Source organism: Euphorbia lathyris, chromosome 1 (genome assembly GCF_963576675.1).
Source record: "Euphorbia lathyris chromosome 1, ddEupLath1.1, whole genome shotgun sequence".
NCBI lineage: Eukaryota > Viridiplantae > Streptophyta > Magnoliopsida > Malpighiales > Euphorbiaceae > Euphorbia > Euphorbia lathyris.
Genome location: NC_088910.1, coordinates 91,546,536 through 91,554,792, shown reverse-complemented (window position 1 = coordinate 91,554,792; position 8,257 = coordinate 91,546,536). Strand labels below are relative to the sequence as shown.

At 35.0% G+C, this 8,257-nt stretch overlaps 1 long non-coding RNA gene across 4 annotated transcripts; it reads right to left on the bottom strand.

The window, feature by feature from the left end:
• Positions 1–604: 604 nt before the first annotated feature.
• LOC136206635 (uncharacterized) lies at positions 605–5,719 on the bottom strand. 4 transcript variants are annotated; one of them, XR_010676358.1, is made up of 6 exons: positions 5,087–5,719; positions 4,225–4,311; positions 3,054–3,199; positions 2,554–2,799; positions 1,858–2,317; positions 605–1,149 (listed from the first exon to the last, which is right to left on the bottom strand). It is a non-coding gene; the product is annotated as an uncharacterized lncRNA (long non-coding RNA). The 4 variants fall into 4 exon arrangements; XR_010676354.1 differs by having other exon boundaries at positions 3,054–3,186; XR_010676367.1 differs by lacking the exon at positions 4,225–4,311.
• Between the last annotated feature and the right edge of the window lie 2,538 nt (positions 5,720–8,257).

Sequence of the window (8,257 nt, the reverse complement as noted above, 5' to 3'; positions counted from 1 at the left end):
TCCAGTGTGACTTCTGTGGAAAGAAAGGTCACACCACAAAGGTGTGCTGGCATGCTCAGCACTGGGGTGCTGACCAGTCAGTGAGACAACCTAAGCAGAAGGTCAGCTGTGACTTCTGTGGAAAGAATGTGTTGCATTAGGAGTCTAAGAGTGTTACAATTGGCCAAAAAATGGGTTAAGGCAACACTTTTGGTCACTCTAAAAGCGTTGGTATTTTCACCATTGCCTTTGCTGTCAAAGGCAACAGTTACTTACTAACGCCACAAAAACCGTTGCCGATTTTACAACAAAGGCAACAGAATATCTCAGAATATAAAAAGCAACGTTCTTCGAACCCTAAAAGCAACATATTTAAGATAACAAAAGTGTTGCCATAAGTACGCTGAGGCAACATTATATTGTAATAGCAACGCTTTTTTGTCAGTAAAGCAACAATTTTTTTACAGTAAAGACAACACTACAATTTTTAGCAACACTTTTTATTTTATTAATGCAATAATATTTTATTTTTAATGCAACATTTTCTTATTCATGAGCAACATTTCTCAATTGTTATTGCAACATATCTTAATAAAAAAAAGCAACAATTTATAATATGAAACGCAACACTTGTTAATCCAAAAGGCAACAATTATCAAATAAATGGGAACATAACATTCGTTTATAAAAAAACCCAACTATCAATCAAAAGTACCTAACATTACAATTTAAGAGTACAATATCTAACAACCATAAGCATAAATAAATCATTTTTCCTTCGTTAACATGCTTCTGAAGGAAAAGAGTCCTTAGTATTTGGAGATGCAAATACCCATCCGAATTTAGATTTACTGTTGGGTTCATTTGGACCAACCTTTGCATAATAGTGCCAACTTAAGCTTTCATAGTCTTTTTCATTTCATCTCTAACTTCAATCTTTAGTTCATTCCTCATCTCCTCTCTAATTGCGGCTTTTATTTGTTCAATTGTCTCATCAGAAATGTTTTTCTTACTTATAGAAGCTCAAGATTCAGGAGTGCCTTTTCTTTTCTTGATGTGGCATATCCTACCAACAAGCTATGAGCGACCATGAGATGATTCTTCACGAAGTATTTCCTCAACTATCTGAGTGTTTTCGCCTCCAGATGACAACTTTTCTTCAAGCCTTGCCTATAATCCAAATAATAAAAACTCTTAATTTTCAGAGAACTGTAACTTTACCAATCATATAGTATATACTTTACAAATGAACTATAAATTTCACAGAGATTTCCTTATGGTGCAAACCAAGAACTTAGTGCCTAAATCTAAATATATCACTCAAGTTACCACTTAAGTTATCATATGCAAAAATTATCACTCAAGTTAGAATTTAAATCTAAATATATATCCTTACACTTATTTCCTGAATATATCTAACAATATGTAAGAACTAAAATGAAAAAACCAAAGTACACTGTTCAACCTGAAAATCCTTAATTTGCAGTTGTTGTTTAACCTTAAAATCCAATTTTTGAATAGCAATTTCAACCTAAAAACCATAACAATGCCTAAAGATGCCAAAATATCATTGCAAATTATAGTTTTAGATATAAACAAAGCTTATTATTGTAATTGGAGAAAGAATGGGTATCATATGGAGTGGAGTGTTTTAGCTTTTTCATGTGAATAGACGCGGTCTGACAAAGCAAAAGATTCAATACTCCTAAAATCCAATTTACATGTGCTTTAGCTTTTGTAGTTTCTGTTCAACCTTAAAATCAAATCTTTGAATAGCAATTTCAACCTAAAAATTCAAATAATCCTACTAGTTAACACTCATACAAAAAAATCATAACAATACCTAAAGATGCTATTTTAATTATATCATTGACTTACAAGTTTGTCTGCAGTTGAATTGTCTTCATCTTTATATTGATGGCCTTCCTTTCTTTCCAAGTTGCTACAAAAAGTTTTGCCTTTGACAGTTCCACTTGATCGGGTTTCTTAAGTTGCTTAGATAGACTCATTGCTGGAGTGGCCACTTACTACTTGGTGTCGAAACACTTGGTCATTTCTATAGCAGGCACAAAGGCATTTCCTCTGGCCATACCTAGGTGGAATAGCTCCAAGCATTGTTGTGGTGTCAAACACCTGATCATAGTAGGAGAAAGTATTGCTAGGATATACTTGGTCCCAGCACCAGCCATCTGCTTCCAGATGGATTCACGGAAATTAGCTGACACCTCTAAATCTTAAGCACTGGTCTTCCCATCCCAAAAAAGATTTCAAAGCAAACTTAAGCTATCTCTTAGGTCCCATACGACGATATCCAACAATGTGAGAAGCCATTTTTGTTCTGTTTTACAACACCACAACATATCAAAGTTCAGTTTCCTCCATTCAAATATTAAATCAGGAATGAACAAATAATATGCATACACAGGCTTCTCAAAATGAAGCAAGTCAATACTATGATTAAACAATATTAAGAAATAACTTCAATAGAAAGACATAAAAGCTATATTTGGCGTGCAACACAAAAGGCAGACAACAAAACACAAGGAACAAAAAAGACTATTCCGGGTCATCTACCGGAGCTGGACTGTGGAAGCATTCTTTATCGGAACCACAATTTCATTTGTGGGAGCTCCCGCCACAAGATCACATAGCGGAGACCGTACAGCTGTCTAGTAAAAACATATCAATTTCCCTCTTTGCCCTTGGCCTTGTTTCTCCTATAGTAAACCTTTAATTCTCTAGGACCTGTTGTTGCTGAAGTATGGTTGAGAATTTCTTCTCACACGTTCTCTATCAATGATGCACTCCAGAGCAGCAGCACTAATCATTTATAAATTTTAAAAAAATATCAGAATTTATAGTTTTTTGTAAAAAGATAAAACAACTCCGAGTAGTGACTTTTTTATCATAAAAGTTCAGTAGAGAAGGTTTAAGTTCAATCCAAAGCGAAGGAAAGTCTCAAAGACACAACCAATTTATGGAAGAGCTTACATATCACTCTATTTATACGAGGACTCCAACAAAGACAACGAGAATCGAATATGGATGGAATACGATAAGAGTTGTTTTCTTACAGTTAAGGCCTAGGCTGTAAATGAGTCGAGCCGCACATGAGCAGCTTAACGTTCAAGTCGATAAAAGCTCGACCGTGTTCGACTTGATTTATAAAGAAGTTGAACTTGAGAATTGCAAACTCGACTCGAAAACCTGCCAGCAAGATCTGTTATAAGTTTATAATCAAACTCATGAACAAAATTAATAAGCTACTCATGAACAGCTCATATATATAATGTTAAACTCGAGTTCAAACTCATTAAAAAAATTAATGATCTAAACATGTTCAGCTCAGTTCTTGTTGGCTCGATTATAGCCTTACTAAGGCCACCCTCAACAGCAAAGCCTAGTAGTGAATGGTTATGAGTTTGTGAATGGTAGGAAGACAATGGGGATGTGTTTAAAATAGGAAAAATAATAGGCATAGCAAGCTTCCTCTTTAAAGAAAACCTGATTACTATAATTATAGAGCAGAAAAACAAAATTGTGCTGCCACTTCCACTTGCCTTTCTTTTTTCAATATCATCCCATCTCATCTCTTCTTTCTTATTACTCAACAAGATTACTATAAGTATATAATTGCTAGTGGACCCTTTTATTTCTATCCAATACATAATGGGATCTGATTTAATTTACTTTTGACAGAATTACTCCTAATTTATATATGATCAGCTTTCTTCATCGGAATCACATATATATTTAAGTTTCATCAAATCCTCTTCCACTGCATTCAATAATTAATTTCACACTTTCAGATTTGATCCATATATAGTTGTGCAACAAAATGTATATATTCATCCATATATATATACTCATATATCTATATATAACAAGTGCTTTCCTTTTCTATCGAATCCCAAGCACATCTGGTGTTTCTTTGATTTAACCCAATAAATTTCACAGATAAGACTTTTTCAATTTCTTTTTTAGAATAATTGCATGGATATAATGATACCTGGAATAGATGAATTTAGATTTATAAATTCATTGTATAATTTACAATTGCAGTTAATTGATTAGTGGTAAATTTGTCAGTTTAACCCGTCATGATCGAAGTGAAGCTTGGTTTTCAATAATCTAGTAGTCTACTATACTTTCAGTAACTAATTAAATCAATTGTTATGGTCAGAAAGGGACAGCAAAAAAATACAAGCAAGGTCATTCTATAATTATTTAAAAGAAAATTCTTACTTGTGTTCTACGAGATTCAAATTGGGGCTTAATCAGACTGACTAGTGTCGCATCTTCCTTCATAATATTAACAACAGCAGACATGAACTGTACCAAATTAAATGGACAATATGAACAAACTATTGGAAAGTACAGATTTAGATCTAGGAACATAAAGAGGGTAACATCTTTTGATAAAAAAGGTTGAGTAAGAAGACAATTCAGCAAAAGGAATGGTTGGACTACTAGTCAAATGTTTGTAACAAGGCAACATGAATATATCCAATGCTAGGAGGAGGTCTACCAAGAGTATTGAGATGAATGAGAGATCTAGTCGTCACCAAATCAACGGTTTGGGGGAGTCCATGGAGTTGTCTTAAATTTGTCCTTTCTACCACATTAACATGTTAATCTCGGTGAACTTTGTCTGCTAGCTGATGAAAAAGTTAATGACTAAATACCATCAACCAACACTAAGAAACCAACAACTAAGAAACGAATGTTTGGACATTACACTGCCAATTACAATGCAGTAAATCACCTACATACATATTTTGGAACTTCAGCCTATGTCAGAAATAGGTCTGCCTGCTCTATTCACCACCTTCCCATTCACAAATACTTTCCCTAAGTAAGGATGCACACAACAACTAAGTGAACACGTAACATAAAACATTGTTATGTTATTACTTCTGATGAAGGACAAGTAAGCAATTCAGACCACAAAGTGGCTCAAGATGACATTATTACATACATCCAATTACAGCATCAAGACAAATTCAAATACAGGAAATACGAGTATTACTAACTGAGATAATGACCAACATGGAAGGCATAGATACATTTCCAAAACCATCAACATATATTGAAGAACCCAGCTAACCTTACAAAATCCATGACTGCATAAATGTTCGGTTGTATTGCTGGAACCTTTCAAGACATATTTCGTCCAACCTGTTCTTCCTAAGAAGTGGAATAACAGCCTGAAAAAAAATAAGAAAGCAATCTAAAGAGAAAAGAGAAAAGAGGAGACAATATACTAGTTAACTAGCACGAGAGACTCGCAAGGGGATCTTCACTAAGCAATGGTAAACCGAATCAGTGAGAGCAGCGAAGACTGGTGGAGGCTGCTGTTTTTGCGTTGCCTCTGTGGCGTCAATTTCTCAAATAGGGAAATCGTTCATTGGTGAAGATGGAGTAGGGTTGCCGATTATCAAAGGGATCGACCGTGAAGATGGAGGAGGGTTTTTTAGCGTTGCCTCGGTTGCCTATGATTGCAAATTGGAAATTTCTCAAATAGGGAAATCGTGCTTTGGTGAAGATGGAGTAGGGTTTGTCAGTTATCAAAGGGATAGACTGTAAAGATGGAGGAGGGTTTGCAACAGAAAACCTTTGGTGAAGATGAAGGAGGGTTAGCAAAGGGGAGGCCTTTGGTCAATACGAAGAGAGAAATGGAAACCAAACCACACAGAGAGACTGAAAAGATACAAGAAAGTGAGAAAGGCTAGGTGTATTCTTTTCGGGGGAAATGAAAAGAAAAAAGTTGAATAATTACATTTGGAGGGAGATGAAATTTTAAGGAAAGGTCTAGGCGCCATTTGGAGGGAAACGAAATTGACATTTGACAAACTAAAAACCTTTGGTGGGAATACTAAAAATTCCAATAAAAAGTTTTTAGTTAAAAAAGTATAATTTTTCTATTAATTTTTAGTTTGTAATCTATTTTTTTAAAAGCTATCAAAATAGGTCTATAGTTTTTGAACAAGTATTAATTTAGATTTCACGTACAAAATAACATCAATATAAGCTTAACGTTTAAAAAATAGTATTAATTAGATCTCAATAACGAAACGTGACACATCATTAATTTTAAAAAAGTGTTTAAGTGAAAATTAGGGGAAAGTAAAATGTTAATTTTGAAAAGTGTTTAACTGATAATTGGGGCGAAATGAAAATTTAAGTTTGAAATTTGGTAAAAAATAATGGTGAGAAATAGAAATATTAATTTGGTAGGATTTTTTAATGATAAGTATGAATATTATTTTTTTTGACCAGCTCTTAATTAATTGGACCAAATTCTTAATATATTAATTAATTTAATTTTATAGTTGGTTTTTTATTAGTTTTTTATATGACTATATAAGAAATATTATTACATTATTTTACACTATTTTTAGTCAATAAATGCAATTATTTACAAACTATATATATAGAATCCTTAAATAATAAGTGTTGAAACTAAATTTATCAAATTAATTAGGTATAATGATTTTATTTTATTAAATGCAACACCGGGATAGTACTTTAACATGGTACATCGTTGCTTTATCTAATTATCAAGTTAAATAAGGCAACGACATATCGGAAATATCATATTAGTGTTGCCTTCATTCAAATTGAACAATGAAAAATGCATCAAAGGCAACATTTCAAGCATAATCCTTGCATTAGATTTACATAAACATGACCAACAAAAAAACAATTGGTAATGCAACGATTTATGGCAACAATTTCTGAAAATTGGTTGCTATAGGCAATCTATGGTGTAGTGTGAGGCCACCGAGTCAGCGAAGATTTGCTTCATGGCTGACGAACTTGCTGAGCCGTGCATCTCTGAGCATACTGACCCCTCCATTGCATCTGATGATGAGGAGCAATCAAATGAGGTAATACCACTTCCCCAGCTCAGAAACGAAATGGGTAATGCCCTGAGTGATCTCTATACACTTGTCAAAAAGTGTAATAAGAAAATTAGAGCACTCAGCAGGCGCTGTGACGAGGTTGAAGAGGTCAAGCTGAGTGACCTCAGATACCTTCTTCAGGACAACTCAACTTTGCATGACAACATGAAGATCATACATGAGTCTGTCTCTGAAGTCCAATCAGTTTCAAAGAAACTAAGAAAGGACATCACAACTATCCAGAACCAATTAAAGGTTCCAAATAAAAGAAACATTCCTCTGAGAACTCAGTACCAAGGTACTCAACAGAGATGGAATCCCCAGCGGAATGTCCAGTGCGACTTCTGTGGGAAGAAAGGTCACACCATAAAGGTGTGCTGGCATGCTCAGCACTGGGGTGCTGACCAGTCAGTGAGACAACCTAAGCAGAAGGTCAGCTGTGACTTCTGTGGAAAGAATGACCATACTGTCAAAGTATGCCGCCATAAAATAAAATATGATGCTTTACCTGTTGAACCTAACAAGCAAGGACCCAAAAAGAATTGGGTACCTAAAAGTAACTAGTTACAATGCAGGTAAGCCTGAGGTGTGCTGAGAAGTCAAAGATGTGGTATATTGACAGCGCATGCTCGAGGCACATGACTGGTGATGAAACTCAGTTCATCACATTTGAGCGTAAACGAGGAGGAAGCGTAAGTTTTAGAGACAACAAAAAGGGTAAGATAGTAGGGTCAGGAACCATCGGAGGTAATCCTACTATTGAGTCAGTCTCCCTAGTCAGCGGACTCAAATATAACTTACTCAGCGTAGCTCAGCTATGTGATAATGGGAGAAAAGTTATATTTGATGCTACTGGATGTAAAATATATGAGGGTAAAACAAATGAGTTAATTTTAACTGCCCCTCGCATAGATAATGTCTTTATGCTAGACTTAGAGAAAAAGTTTTCAAAAACTGTATGCTTAGTATCAAAGGAAGAAAATTCCTGGCCATGGCACAGGAGACTTGGTCATGTAAGCATGGACCTCCTGGCCAAATTAGCAAGAAAGCAATTGATTAAGGGACTGCCTGAACTTAAATTTGAAAAAGATCAATTATGCCACGCTTGCCAAGCTGGAAAACAAACCAAACAATCTTTTCATAGCAAAAACATTGTCTCAACTAAGCGTCCGTTAGAATTACTACACTTGGATCTCTTCGGTCCAGTCCAGCCGCTGAGTCTGGGTGGAAGAAGATTTTCCTTGGTCATTGTAGATGACTTCTCTCGGTACACTTGGGTCATCTTGCTGAGTAGCAAGGATGAGACATTTGAGACATTTTCAAATTTGGTTAGAAAAATTGAAAATGATAAAGACCTAAAATTGGCTCACATC